Source organism: Diceros bicornis, chromosome 17, assembly GCF_020826845.1.
Source record: "Diceros bicornis minor isolate mBicDic1 chromosome 17, mDicBic1.mat.cur, whole genome shotgun sequence".
Classification (NCBI taxonomy): domain Eukaryota; kingdom Metazoa; phylum Chordata; class Mammalia; order Perissodactyla; family Rhinocerotidae; genus Diceros; species Diceros bicornis.
Window position 1 is genome coordinate 14,396,739 of NC_080756.1, and position 16,714 is coordinate 14,413,452.

The window sequence follows — 16,714 nt, forward strand, 5'->3', positions numbered from 1 at the left end:
TAATTAACATTTATAGAGCACTCCACCCAACAAAGCAGAATATACATTCTTGTCAAGTGCATGTAGAAGAGTTAACAAGATAGGTAATACTGAGATCATAAAACAAATGTTAATAAACTTAAACAAATTGGGATCATACAGAGGATGTTCACTGACCACAAAGAAATCAAAGTAGACATCAAAAACAGAAAGAAAACCCAGAGGAAACATTTTGAAATTAAACAAGTCACTTCTAAATAATTTTTGGGTCAACGACCAAGTCTCAAAGGAAATAAAATAACATTTTGAAAGGAATGAAAATGAAATACAACATATCAAATAGGTGGAGTGTAGCTAAAGCTAGTGTTGGGTGAAAAATTTGTAATGCTAAATGTTTATATAAGAAGAGAAGAAAGATTTCAAATCAAATATATAATCATTGACAATAAAAAACTAGGAAACAATATTGAAATAATCCCAAAGCATGAAAGGGAAACAAAGATAAAGATAAGACCAGAAATCAACAAAATTGGAAATAAAAATATAGTATAGAAAATTAATGAAACCCAAAGTTGGTTCTTTAGAGATTAATATTGATGATTTCTAACCAGATTGACATCAAAATAAAACACTGAGAAAAAGAAAACACACTTACTAGAAATATCAGAAACAAAAGATATCGCCCCAGATCTCAGATATTAAAAGGATAATAAGACAATACTATGAGCAATTCACACAAATATTTTGGACAACTTTAAAAAAATAGATGAATTTTTCGAATTCCACAAACTACCAAAATACATCCAAGATGAAATAGATAGCCTGAATAGCCCTACAACTATTAAAGAAATTGAATTTCTAGTAAAAACATTCTAAAGCAAAATTTCCAGGATTAGATATTTAAACATGAAACATCACCAATTCTACACAATCTCTTTGAGAAAATAGGAGTAGGGAACATATCTCACCTTATTTTCTGAGGATTTAAAAAGGCTTATAAAATTTAAATAAAATATAAAGGCCAAAATAAGAGGTTGCATTTGAAGAACATAAAGAATGATGGGAGATTTTCACTATGGATATTGACTTATTTTAAAGAAACCATAATTAAAACAATATGACTCTGAACACAATATTAGTCCGATTTCTTCAGAACACAGAAGATATGAACACACTTTCCACCTTCTTTTATAAAATGAGCATAACCTTGATATCAAAACCAAATAAAGACATTACAAAAAAAGAAATCTTCTAAACAATACTCTCTATTAGCAGAGATAAAAATCTTCAACAAAAGAATAGCAAATCCAATTCAGCAATACCATAAGTATAACACATCATGAGAAGGTGTGAAATTTATCCCAGAAATTCAAGATTGGTTTAATATTTTAAATCAATCAATTTTATTCTCCATAATAATGGAAAGAGGGAGAATTCATATTTTCTTCTTAATAGTTTCAGAAAAAAATCCTTGGCAAAATTAAGCACCAATTTATGCTAAAAATTTCTCAGTAAAGTAGAAGCAGAGGAAACTTCCTCAATGTGATAAAGGACACCTACTTATAAAAAAGAAAACAAAACTTCTACTAATCTCAAATATTAGGAGAAAAGCCTGAAAGCTTCCCCCTAAAATCATGAAGTATGCAAAGATGACCACTTCATAGCTCATATTCAACAATGTACTGGAGTTCCCAGCCAATAAAATAAGGTGAAATGAAAATGGTGACACTGTGATTAGAAATAAAGAAGTTAAATCGTTTTCCCTTGTAGATAACATGATTGGGTAGATATAGAATCCTAAGCAATCTACAAAATATCTGCTTGAATAAATAAGTGAGTTGAGTGAAGGCACAAGATAGAATGTCGATATGCACAAAAAGGTGCATTTAGTGGCCGCCGGGTGGGGCAGCGGTTAAGTGCACGTGCTCTGCTTTGGAGGCCCAGGATTCGCAGGTTTGGACCCCGGGCGCACATGAGGCACCGCTTGTCAAGCCATGCTGTGGTGGCGTCCCATATAAAGTAGAGGAAGATGGGTACAGGTGTTAGCCCAGGGCCAATCTTCCTTAGCAAAGAAGAGGACGATTGGCATTGGATGTTAGCTCAGGGCTAGTCTTCCTCACAAAAAAGTAAAAATAAAAAAAATAAAATAAAATAAGTGTGTTTATGAATACCAACAATGAGCATTTGGAACTTGAATTTTTTAAAATGTCATTTACAGCATTATTTAAATATGAAATATTTGGGCATATATTGAAAAATTATAACAGTATAGCAATATGATGGAAATTTAAAAAAACTGATATTGAGATAAGGATAAACATAAAATTCATTGGAATAGAACAGTGTGTACTGAAACAGAGTAACAGGAGGCAAATTGAGGGGAAAAGTAAAGTGTTACCACAAATGGTGCTCTACAATAAGATATACATATGGGTAAAAATGAACACAACAAAAAATAAACTTGAAATAGATTATAGACCTAATAAAAAACTCGCTTCTTTTCGAAAGACACTTAAAAATTGAAAAGGAAAGTCGTATATTAGAAGATATTTATAAAACATATATCTGACAAAGTTCGTGTATTTAGTGTATATATATAAATACACATATACACACACACATATGTATACCAAATAAATAGATATAGAAATATATATATATGGAATACAATCACTAAATACGTATTCTATGTATAATATGATAAGGATACAAAGTAATATATCCGTGTATATGTATACACACACACTCAGACACACACAATTTACTAATAAAAAGACAAACAGCCCAATAAAAAATGGTCAAAGGTTTGAACATATACTTTACAAAGGAAGATGTATGACTGACATACGCACATGAAGAGAGGCTCAACATCATTAGTCATCCAGGAAATGAAAAACTAAATTGACAATAAGATATTATTAAAGATTTATTAGAATAGTCAAAATTAAATGTACTAACAATATCAAGTGTGGGAAAGCATGAGGCACTTGAAATTTTCGTATGTTACTAGTGGAAATATAAAATAGTAAAACCATTTTGGAATACAATTTTGTAGTTTCTTGTAAAATTAAAAATGTATCTGTTATTTGACATGGCAAATCATCTCTGAGAATTTACTCAAGAAGAAGAAAAGAATATGTCCATAGAAAGACTTGATAATTGCAACTTTCTTCATAATAACCAAAAGTGGAATGCAATACAAGTAATGATTGAAAGGTAAATAAATAAAAAAATTTTGGTATCTTTATACATGAAATACCTCATAGCAATAAAAAGAATAAATAACTCATGTGTGTGATAACATGAATAAATCTCAAAGTAGTCTGTCATGGGTAAATATATACACGTTAAAGAGAAAATACTGTAAGTTTTAATTTATATAAAATTCTAGAAAAAACAAACCAAGGCTCTTATGAGGCATTAATTGAGAAAGAACAAAATCAAACATTTTGAAGTGATAGAAATTTGTATATCTTGATTTCAGTAGTATTTATAAGGATGTATATATACATTTGTCAAAGCAGTGGAATGCTACACTTAAAATAATTGTATTTTGTTCTATGTAAGTTATACTTTAATAAAATTAGTTTAAACAAGACAAATCATGATGTGGGAGAAGATATTTGAAATAACTGTGAAGGACTGGAACAGCATTTATAAAATTCTACTACAAATCCATAAGAAAACAAAACCCATCCTAATAACAATTAGACAAATTTCTTCACAAAAGAGCATATCTAAAGAACAGCGAATATATGAAATTTGATATTTTACTACTTAGGAAAACTAAATTAAATTCACAACTACTGCACAACCATCAGAATAACAAACAATAGGTAGATGGACCATATCGAGTATTTTGAGGACATGGGGTAAGTAGAACACTAAAATCTTGAAGACGAGCGTGCACATTCCTATAAACACTATGAAAACTCTTTGAATATATTTATTAAGTTGAATTTCCAGATATCTATGAAACAGGAAATTATAATTTTAGGTATTTACCTAATTGAAATGTATGCATATGTACACAAAACATACGTATGCTTAAGAAAGTTTATAGCCACATTATTCTCAGTAATCCAAAAACTTGAAACACCGAAGTGTCCATCAATGAGAGAATCCATTTTTAAGTAGATTCTTAAATGGAAAAATATAACAATGAAAGTAAAAATAATACTGCTACATGCAACAGCGTGGAGAGTTCTCCCAAACATAATTTTGAGTAAAGAAGTAAGACACAAAAGAATACGTAAAGTCTGATTCCATTTACACAAATTTCAAAAATAAGCAAAACTAATTTATGGAGTTAGAAATCAGGAGTTTCTCTACAGGGAGGAATGTGAGGGCAGGCAGCAGGTCTAGGTGTACATATGGCTTATATGATGCTGTTAATGTTCTATTTCTATTTCTACTTCTACTCATAGAACTATGCCCTTATAATTTGTTCACTTTTCTGTAATATTAAACTAGGGTAAAATTAAATAATTTTTAAAAAACAAAGCAAACCCTGAGAGTTGGCTATTTCACTTGATACTTTAATATTCCATAATAGTTATTTCTGTACTAATGTTTAATGCACAAAACCCTTTTTACGTACATCCAGTCTATTACAATAAGAGGAAATTCCTGGCACAAGTTGTGCTCATTAACATAGCTCAGGTTAACATCCACTCAATCACTGAATTTCAAAGATCATGCCACTTAATTGAAGTTTTAAAATAATAAATTGCCCTAGTCAGTATATATATAAACATACATATACGTACACACACACACACACACACACATATATATATATATATAAATATATTCTCTTTTAATCTTGATGCAACCTCTACTTGCCTTCCGTTTATCTTCCGTTCATTACTCGGGCTGCTAAACTCTGGCTTTTTTATCCACTAATCTACTATTATTGTTCTTGCTCAATTAATTATTATTCTTCTTCTTCTAGAAGGCCTCATCTACCCTATTGCCCACGTGTGGATAATGGCCAATCTCTTTAGACTCTACATCTAATTCCATTCCATCTGCTTCTACGCTGCTTCAGATCACTTTGATCTCACACTGGATATTAAGCATTCATGGTCTAACTGGACTTCCTGTCTCCTGTTTTGATCATTTTAATCCATTTTCCTCACTGCATCTAGAATAAGTTCTGAGATACTATCTCAATCCTCTAGACTAGACTAGGTACGTCTCCACTGTGTTCCTGTAGTCATCATCCCTTTATCAGAGCTATATCATATTGCTTCTTTATTGTTTGTCACCCAGTTAGACTGATAGATTCGTTAGATCAGGGCATGTCTTGTTCTCAACAGTATACTCAGATCTTATCACATTTCCTGGAATACAATAGTTTCTCAGTATATGAATAAACACATAGATATTTATGAACAAAGACCAGGATATATTCTTTACTTATATTTCAAGATTCTAGTTGGCAGAAGTCCTGTACTCCTGTGGTCCATATAGAAGATACTACACTAACATTGAAGTTACTTCCTTCAGTATGAGAGTCTGTATCATGCTCCCTGACCCTTCAGGGCCCCAATTTTTGAGCAGTAGAATATAGTCACTCAGGCTAGGTATTTTATCAGCTCTACTGGTCACAACTCCACAGGACTGTTCATTTAAATTCTTTCTAATGTAGACCATGTGAAAAAAATAGGGATCATAAAAAATAAATGTAAGGTAATGAAGTCTTTAAGAAGTTCTAGACATGAGCTAATGACAATTTTCCATTTTATTATACTTACCTGAAACTTTTGCTAAAAAGTCCCTTAATTGGGCAGGATACTTTTTTCCATTTTACTGATAGTGCATAGAGCAAACTACTTAGACTAGAACTACTAGTTCCAGTTAGACTAGAATTAGCATTTTTTTGGATGGTGTGTTATTAGATGGCTAGTTTCAACCAAAGCTTGCTCCTGGGTTCCTTCTTTGCCAAAATGGTCTCCGATGGAATCTATGTAACCAAAGGCAGCATTCAGAGTTTTTAGACACTATCGGAGAGGACAAACTCTGATATAGGCTCGTGGGCAAAAAACTTTGTCTACAATAAACAAACACATAGAGACAGAGATTGGATTGGTGGTTACCAGATGGGAAGGGGGAAGGGAGGAGGGCAAAAGGGATAATTCGGCAGGTGTGTGATGATGGATTGTAATTAGTATTCGGGTGGTGAACATGATGTAATCTATGCAGAAATAGAAGTATAATGATGTACACCTGAGATTTATACAATGTTATAAACCAATGTTACTGCAATAAACAAAAAATTTAAAAAAAAATCTTGTCTAATTGCTCTTACCCTACCCTGTTCTGCAGATCTACACTTAAAATATCGGCAGTAGCTCAAGTTGGAAAACACAGGATTGTTGTCCCCAGGGCCCACCTTCCTTCCTCCTTGCAGTCATCCTCTCTTCCTTCCCTGTTGTAACCTCTAGCAAAAGTCCCTGCTGATCCTGGGTATTATCTCAGGATGCAAAACAACTTTTTTGTCCTTCTAATTACCTGCTTCAAAAACATGTCTCAGAAACATTCTAATTATATTGCAGGTGTAACTTAGTAATTTTTGTTTAATATGCCTAGACATCAAAAAGTATTTATATTTGAAAAAAATGTTTTTTTTTAGATGAAATGTCAAACCAAGTTTCATTAAGTTGAGGAGATGTATTTATACAGTTGAGATTGTGCATATGTGTGTGTGTGCTTGCTCACATGCACATGTGTTAATAATGGGGGCAATAGATGTTATATGATGCCATCAAATTTGACTACTTTATTGCCTACATACTTAACCAATTCATGAAACAGACTTAGAGACCTTCTCATTTGCTTCGACGATCTATATTCTTGAAAAAGAAATGACATTCAAGAAATGAAATTAATTTCTCATACCTTTATGAAGTATTTAAATTTTAAAAAATACACACATTATTTATATATATATATATATGAATGTGTGTTTATATATAAATGTGTGTTAATATATAACCTATATACACACTTAGGAAAGTGACAGGAAATATGTTAATGATTTTTCCAAATTTCAGAATAGAAAAAAAGTGATTGGAGAAATATGAACATACTCACTCGTTAGTCTCTCATTCAGGCTTCAGTTTTTGTTTTATCTACACAGATCCTTAGCGGAACTCAAAATTAAACAAGAATTATTAATAGTGACATGGATATAATCTAGTCATGCTTTCTTACTTAACTTTCACTCAAATGTAGCAGTGGCCATGCATGCACAGGCTGTATCGATTTTTATATCCCTATGTCTAACATTTAGCATGAATTACAATATCAATCAACATTTAAAAAGGAACTATTTCTGTATAATCTGAATAGCTAGGTAAAAGGAAAGACCAGTAAACAGGCAAGGGAAAACCAGAAATTCTCTTTGCCTCTTGCATTGTTGATCATCTGACCTAACAATTTTAACACAGAATGGTCCCCTTAAAAGTTTCACCACAGATATGATTGAGGATGCTTTCTATGGCCAACGTGTAATAGGTAAAATCACCTAAGTTAAAATAAAAACTCTCCTTGGTGACCCTGCTTCAAAATCACTAATGAATGTGAAATATAATTAATATAAAAAAATAAAACAAAAGCTAACTAATTCACCTAGGAATTGGGACAATTTCCTTGGAGACCAGCCAATGCATTAATAATACAAAGATGTAGTATCGTTCACTAAATCTTCGCCAAAATGATGATCCAAATAACATTTTGGTTTTTTGTTCACTTTAATTTACATTTTGTTGATTGCTAATGATGTACAGAAATTTTTCAAATATTTGTCGGCAATTGACACTTTATTTACGAACAGAATATTACTACTCTTTCGCTGTTTTTGAATAAAAATCATTCATCTTTTTCTAAGATATTTGAATATTTTCAGGATAGTAAGTTTTACAAGGCTTATGTGTTACAAATCCTACTTAATGACTTGTTATTTAACATTTAATACAATTTGCTGTGGTGTTGGTATAAAGAAAATTTGGTTACTATGTAGTAACATATGTTTGCCTTTTGTTTTATTATTTCTAAATCTGTTGCCATTATTTGAGAGGCTTTCCTGATCTTGATCTTGTTGTATATTTACTTATATTTTCTTCCAATAATTTTGTTACTTACTTTATTTACATTAACATCTGTGCTTTATCTGGATTATAGTTGTATAAGGTATGAGGATATTGAATTTTCCCCTAAATGATGAGGTGGTTGTTTTAATTCTATTTAATAAAACATCAACCAATATATTACTTTTTTTGATCTCATCTTTGAATTTGCTTTTAGAATTTATCTTAATTTCTTCATTTGGAAAGAAAGAAAGAGAGCCATCAACAGTCCATAAATTTTGAAGAATTTCTAAAAGCCAGAAAGAAGATAAGTTTCCCTGTTTACCCCTGTCTCAGTTTCACTCCATATTTATATCATCTTATTTATATCACCAACAGATAGAAACCAAGGGAAAAGAGAAAGGATACTTGATATCTAATATGGGATTATCCAATATTAACCATTAAGGTAAAGAGTAAAAAGATATCTTTGCCAGTGGAAATTGATTACTTCATGGACAAGGGTTAGCATCAAGGAAGCATGGGGGGACAATAAAAGGGAGTGAGGGGTCATGACACAAGCAAGAGATGATTGAATAATTGTAATGCTTTTCTTTCTTGAATGAGAAGGGTTGTAAAGAGAGCATTGAGATAATAAATAGAAAATACATTGGTCCGGACTTGGAATTTCTATAAATATTAAATAATAGATGTGAGTAACTTGTTAAAAATTCTAAATCATTTATCCATCAAGAAGGGAGATCAGGGCTGGCCTGGTGACATAGTGGTTAAGTTTGTGCGCTCTGCTTCAGCGGCTGGGGTTCGTGGGTTCAGATCCACTGCACGGACCTACGCACCACTCATGAAGCCATGCTGGGGTGGCGTCCTACATACAAAACAGAGGAAGATTGGAACAGAGGTTAGCTTAGTGACAATCTTCAACACCAATAACAAAAAAAAAAAAGGAGGGAGATCAAACCTCCTCTGTACTTTCCTACCCACCATTCCATATCATTATAGAAGGTCTTGATGTCCAACAAATGTTGGACATCCATGTGTCTAGGATAAAATGAAAACATTTTAAATGTTCACAGCTGGTAGAATTTTAAAGTAAAGGAAAGCACCTTTTGAAATCATGAAAAAGGAAAATATCTACTTATATTTTGCTTAGATATAAACTGGAATACAGTATAGTTACATGTGTCTAGTTTCACACTGATACTAGGGTCTAATACAGTAAGTCTCAAAGCCAGAATAAGAAAGTACTAAAACTAAAATTTAGTTAAATTTCTTGAATGAAACAATGGAAACATAATGCATAATCTACTGTCACAGGTCATACAATCTCTTTCTTAAATTGACTCGACATTTTTCACACATTCCACGTATCTATGATAGCTTTATTTTGTTCTCTTCTCCCTTGCCTCCCATTTCCCCTAAAAACATTGCTCATTGCCTGTCGCTTTCTTGTATTTTCTTTCCATCACCCTGTCTTCAACTCTATCACATACTGTAGTCTGATTCTCTTCAGGGTTGAGAAAGATAAAATCTGAGCAGAAACACAAGTTTTTGTGATGACACAGTTGTACCTGTTACATAAAATGCTAACTTTTATCAATATATTAACTGAAGTTGAAAATTAAAAAAAATATATATATATCATGGATTGATGGTCAACACTAGTTTCTCACATGCTATGAGTTCAATCTCAACATCTTTGCCTACTAAATTAGCTAATAAAATGTCAAAAAAAATGTCATTTTAAGCAGAAAAGTAGAAATGTTGATGGTGAGATGTGGCTAAGTTATACAGACGCATATAGCCTATAGACGGAGTTTTACAACATGAGACTGAATGAGAGCACCTTGAGAATGTGTGGAAAGAAAAGAGAACAGATCCCAAGACTGATCCTGGGGCCAGAATCCAACTTGCAGACATCAGAAAAATCAGGAGAGACCAGCAGAAAATATGTAGACAGGGCACATAGTGAGGTAGCAGGGACGAACACCAGGTCAGCGTGGTATCGTGGAAATCAAGTGAAGAAAGAATTTCAGGTGGATAAAAGGCCGCCAATGTTCTGTGGTCTGGCAGGAAAAAAAGAAAGAAAGAAAAGAAAAGTTCCCTCTGGAGGAGATAAAATCATGTTGGCCCCAGATTCATTTTGTACGTAAAACTTCAAATACAGTGTCTAGAAAATGAGGAGAGACAGGAAACAATTACGGGAAAAAAAAACCAAAACAGAACTACAGAAACAAACCAATAGTGTCTCCAGATGTGGGAATTATTTGACACTTTAAAATAACAAACTGTGTCCCGTGTTCAAGGACAAAAACTGAAAGCTAATTTCTGGACAGTCAACTCACCGTGTTCTCTTTCATAAACTACATTTAAATAAGGATTCGCTTATGCTCTAGGTGTTAGGCCTGTTTTTCTTTCTCAACTCCCCTTCCACAATTGTTCTTTTCCCACTTTACAAAAGACAAGCACACTTCTCATCTATCCTTAGTCTTACTATAACAATATAATACTAGGATTATTTGTTATTACCATCTGTGGGGCATCAAAGAGACTATTCAAAATATTGAGGTCAGCGAAGCGCCCTTTATTCAAGGCATCATAACGAACCACAGTTCTTCTTTTTAAAAGTTACATTTCCTATGCAATTTTAATTTTAATTTTCATTACTTTTTCATTTAAAAAAGCAAACTCCAAGGTTGTAAAAATATAAAACATATTTTGTAAACAAGCAGCATCTGTTGTATACATTGTTGTTTAGTAAGAATATAAAGGCACTGATAAGAGTGGTGAATAAGTTTGAAACAGTAGAATATAAGATGTGGCTGAAAGCTACAGAATATAACTTAGTACAAAAACCTGGGTCTACCACCAAAATTTGAGAACCTAATCTCCTCTGTCTCTCCACAGTGAATTTAACTGGCTGTGGATTATTTCACATGAGGTTTTGAAATGGTGACCTTTTAATTTTTTCATTCTTTATACATGAATAATTTGTCATTAGAATTCTTCTACAGCTTCCATTTCTCTTTATACATTCATATCCACATCTATCTACACCAATATCTATATTTAGAGTGATATCACCATGGATTCTTTTTTTTAATGTTATAATTCTTTATTTTTATGGTAATTTTTATTTCAGTACTCATTATTTTGCAAATTTGGCCTTCAAGAAGGCTCTTGTGTCATTTTGGAATTTTCTCATTGCTTTTCTAGCACAGTGATACTTTGTCAAAATGCTTTCTAGGATTTTTCAAAGGACAAAGCTAGAAAAAACACATTAAAACATCACTAGTTTACACCACTGCTTCTAATTCTAACCTAACACCACTGAATTTTTCTCCCATTCATATTTGATTCCCCTCCACCTTTTTGCTGCACTAAGCTTTTTAGTTCTCAGCATCAATATGCTTACTAATTTTCCCAATACTAAAATTCACACACAATGAAATCAGAATTACTCCATTAGTATCACCAATGATAACACATAAACTATACGAAGTTAATGATGTATTTATAATCCTTTACTCTTCAGTATATATTCAATGGAGAATCAATGATCAGAGCATGATATTTTTTTTATTGATGTTTTAATAGTTTATAACATTGTGAAATTTTGGGTTGTACATTTTTGTCCATCACCATATACATGTCTCCCTTCACCCCTTGTGCCCAACCCCTAGCCCCATTGCCCCTGGTAACCACAATACAGTTTTCTCTGTCCATGTGTTGGTTTATATTCCCATATGTGTGAGATCATGCAGTGTTTGTCATTCTCTTTCTGGCTTACTTGACTTAACATAATACCCTCCAGGCCCATCCATGTTGTAGCAAATGGGACGATTTTGTCTTTTTTTATGGTTGAGTAGTATTCCATTGTATATATGTACCACATTTTCTTGATCCAATCGTCAGTTGAGGGACACTTAGGTTGCTTCCACTTCTTGGCTATAGTGAATAATGCTGCAATGAATATAGGGGTGCATAAGCCTCTTTGGATTGTTGATTTCAGGTTTGTTGGATAGATTCCCAGTAGTGGGATGGCTGGATCATAGGGCATCTCTATTTTTAATTCTTTGAGGAATCTCCATACCGTTTTCCATAGAGGCTGCACCAGTTTGCATCCCCACCAGCTGTGTATGAGGGTTCCTGTTTATCCACATCCTCTCCAACATTTGTTGTTTTTTGTCTTGGTGGTTATAGCCATTCTAACGGGCATGAGATGATATCCTAGTGTTGTTTTGATTTGCATTGCCTGATGATTAGTGATGTTGAACATCTTTTCATGTGTCTATTGGCCATTTGTATATCTTCTTTGGACAAGTGTCTGTTCGTTTCCTCTGCCCGTTTTTTGATTGGGTTGTTTGTTTTTTTGTTGTTCAGTTGTGTGAGTTCTTTATGCATTATGAAGATCAACCCCTTGTCAGATGTATGTTTTGCAAATATTCTCTTCCAGCTGGTGGGTTGTCTGTTCATCTTGATTCTGGTTTCATTTGTCTTGTAGAAGCTCTTTAACTGATAACGTCCCACTTGCTTATTTTTTCTTTAGTTTCCTTAGTCTGGGTAGGCATGTCATCCAAAAAGATTCCTTTATGACCAATGTCAAACAGTGTGTTGCCTATATTTTCTTCTATGAGTTTATAGTTTCAGGTCGCACCTTCAGGTCTTTGATCCATTTTGAGTCAATTTTTGTGAATGGCGATAGCAGATGGTCCACTTTCATTCTTATATGGGGCAACAAAAGACCCCGAATAGCTAAAACGATCCTAAGAAAAAAGAACAAAGCTGGAGGCATCACAATCCCTGACTTCAAAACATACTACAAAGCAATAGTAGTCAAAACAGCATGGTACTGGCACAAAAACAGACCCACAGGTCAATGGAACAGAATTGAAAGCCCAGAAATAAAACCACACATACACGGACAGCTAATTTTCAACAAAGGAGCTAAGAACATACAATGGAGAAAGGACAGTCTCTTCAATAAATGGTATTGGGAAAACTGGACAGCCAGAGCATGATATTTTTAAAAGTTACACACTAAATTATTTTTATTTACTGCTGTGGTTTTTTATTCAGTGTGAAATACTGTTACTTCATTTGTCTCTGTTTGTATTCAGTTGTAGCTTTTTTCCCTGTAATATGGTTCCTTAACACTTTAAAATATATATAATAATAATATAGTTGAAAAATCAAAATTTTATTTAAAATGTATACTCAAAAAAGCTTCATGAGTTCATTTCATTTCTTGAAAATTGTTTTGCGTGAATACTATAAGAATGTCAATCTTTCAATCACATCTTTAACTGTTTATTAAAGAAAAAAGTTTAGCAATTGAATCTTAGGTATGGGATCGGGCATTAGATATCTATCATCTACCTGTCATCTAACTATCATTTATTTAATTGGAAGTATTGCATAATGGTTAACAAACTACACTTTGGAATCAAAGATATGATTGCAATCCTGTCTCCATATTTTCTAAACTTTGTCATGAGTGTGAGCAAGCAAAATGATTTCCCTAATTCTGTTTTTTCAACAGCAAAAACAAGTTCATAATTATGTGTGTTTGCCTATTATGATGATTAAACTGAATAATGTGTGTATAAAAATTAGCACAGTACTTCATGCACAGTAAATGTTCAATACATAATAGGTGTTATAATAATTCGTGCGACTTCAAAAAGGTTGAACTTAGGTTCACATCCTCAAATAATTAAAGAAAATATTTACTCATAAATCATAATATGGTGCAGAAGTTTTAACCTTTTTCTTTCTATTGAACACAGTTGCTTTTAAAAAAATAAGTAAGAACAGTACTTGTGTTAGGTACCCATATGCTGTTCTCCCAATGATAGTTTACATATTGGAAAGCAACCCCAGCAAACCTCCAAAGGAATTATCTTAGTATCTTGGGGCATATGTAATTATTTATGATTCAAAATAATCTGCCAGTTTGCAATGTCTATGTGATTGTTTTGAAATAGAGTATTTTTAAATGTGACAACTCTAATAGTACTTTATATCATCATGCTTGAAACAATAAGCTTATTTTCATTTAAATGATAAAGCCAAAGGCCAACTGGTGTTTTGTAGGCTCTTCTGAATATTTTTTCATCTCAACTATTTCTCCTTGGGGACACTATCCCCTTAGATTTCCTGTAGAGAAGCAGTCACTCCTTGTAAATAATTTGAAACTCGCAAATATTTCCCAAGTTTCAAGCTAATCATCTCAGTTATGATAATCTTTATGACTGTTTGCGAGATGGGATTAGTTAGATACACATCTTATAAATTATCTGGTATTAAAAGAGGAGTTTATCAGAAATCTTTCTTATCCAAGGCATAGACTCTACCATATGTTCAGATATATGTGACAGTGCAGAAAAATTACATTACAAAAATATTCACACTAACTTTCTGCTTTGAATTAAACTGAAAGATTATTTTATATTAATCTTCTTGCCTACAAAATCAATATTGTTTTGCATGAGTACACTTGCTTTTTTTTATGGTTGATCCTTGCTCAAGTAGTCTAGAGAAAAAAAAAGATACCAACATACACTGCCAATGGTAAGTAAAATAGTGGTGTTACTTTTCCTTCAAAAATTTAAGAATAATTACAAATATCAAGTAAGTTACATAAAAATAAATTAACAGTGATTTAAAGGTGATATCATTATTCCTCATTGAATAAAACGTTAATTATTCCTCATTTTCTATTTTCTGAATCTGTAAATGCATGAGCATGAAGTTTAATTTATACACTTGCATCTGTGTTTCTAATACTTTAGTGATTTAAACGGGACACAGTGCTGTAGAACTGTGGAGGGAGTGATATTATTCTACTGCTGTCTAGATAAAGAGACCCTGAACAACTCTAGAAGTCCATCAAACATAACAAGGTTGGAGGATATTTTTTCCTGGAGAATTGACCTCACGTGTTTAAATACATTTTTAAAAATAGCTGTTTTGGAAGTGCTAATTCTGATCAACACTTTTAGTAATGACAACTTATCATTGATAATTATCATTTGCCAAATCTGCACTGATTGCAAAACAAATATCTGCTTCGTGGTGTTCAAATTATTTTGCAATTATACCAACAGTGAACCTATAGGAATGCTCAATGTATTTTGCAGAAAAAGTAGAAGTTAGAGCAAGGACATATTAACAGAATGAACAGGACCAAATGAAGACGAGATCAAGGAAGAAAGATTTAGTTTCATCTATGGCTCTCTAAGATCCACCATTTCCATCAACAGCTTGGAGATATTTCACTGGAAAATTAGATAAGAGAAGAAGAAATATGCTAAGAAATATGAACTTAAAAACAACGATTTGCTAAAGGATTAAAATTGTTAATCTAAATAATTAAGGTTCTTGAGTTCACATATGAGACTATAGGCTCAACCGTGCAGCAGGAAAAATATTACTTTCAATAATAAAAAGAAGGAAAACTTCAGAATAGGCAAAGATATTGATTGGCAAAATTTAATGAATGAGAAGAAATGTAATTTAAATATTTTTTATTTAAAAGAGAGAAAACATTGTATACTGTATCATGTAGTTTATTTTTTCTCTCTTTCAATGCTTATGTTCTAATATGGAAGTTGAATTGCTTTTTGAGAAAGCTAAATTTTCCATTATATATTCTAAGCATTTTTTTCTCTTAAAAAATTTGTTTTGTCTGTTCATATTACTGAACTATCTTACTGTAATAGCTTCAGTTTATTATCTTGGATAGTCTTTAAAAATTTATTCTTAAACAATAGATGGCTTGTCCAAATTTTAACCTTAAGAGTGGGTGTCCTTTGTCTCAACACCATTAATACATTCTTCTTCCTCAGATCCATAGCTGGATTTTGTGTGGATTAACACAGTTGTAAATTCAGTTTCTAACTGCTAACAGGCTCCCACCATTGCTGTACTTCTGCTCTGTTATTCACTCTGCTTTCATCATTGGCCACCTGAGATTCTGAAAACCTACAATTACAAACATAAAATATTATCAGAATGTGGTTGTCCCATCCAAATCATCACACACTTCCTACACCAATACTTCCTTAGATTAACGGTCACAGATTAGGTGTCTGAGTGCTGGCTGGGGACATGAGGACATAGGCAATGTGACAAGAAAACTGTGATTTTTCACTCTCACAGAGCTGCATCTGGAAAAAAGGTTTAGGCTCTAGATATCTGTAACTGCTGGAGACTGTGAAGAGATGTAATGCATTTTCTGTATTTTCTCTTTTATTCTTATAGTCTCGGCTACATGTGGCAAAACATTGAAGTCCTGAATAGATTTTTTTTCTTTTTTGTAAGCGTGATTATATCTGCTTTTTGCTCAGTTTCAATTTTTCCTAGATTCAGCTAGTATTTGTTTTGTTGTATTACACACTTACACTCTTGTGTTTTTTTTTGTCATTTTCTGTGTCTTCATCAGTAGTTCATAGAGAACTTACAAGAGGCTATAATGGGGCTCTAAACAAAAGTCACTTTACTAGGAAATCTAAAGTTTCAGAATTTAACTGTAGCTCTTAATTCATTCCACTGACATAATTTTATTTTGATGATGTTAATAATTAAAACTGAATGAATTATTTTTAAATCTTGAACCAAGCTTTTATCTAATTTATTTAGCA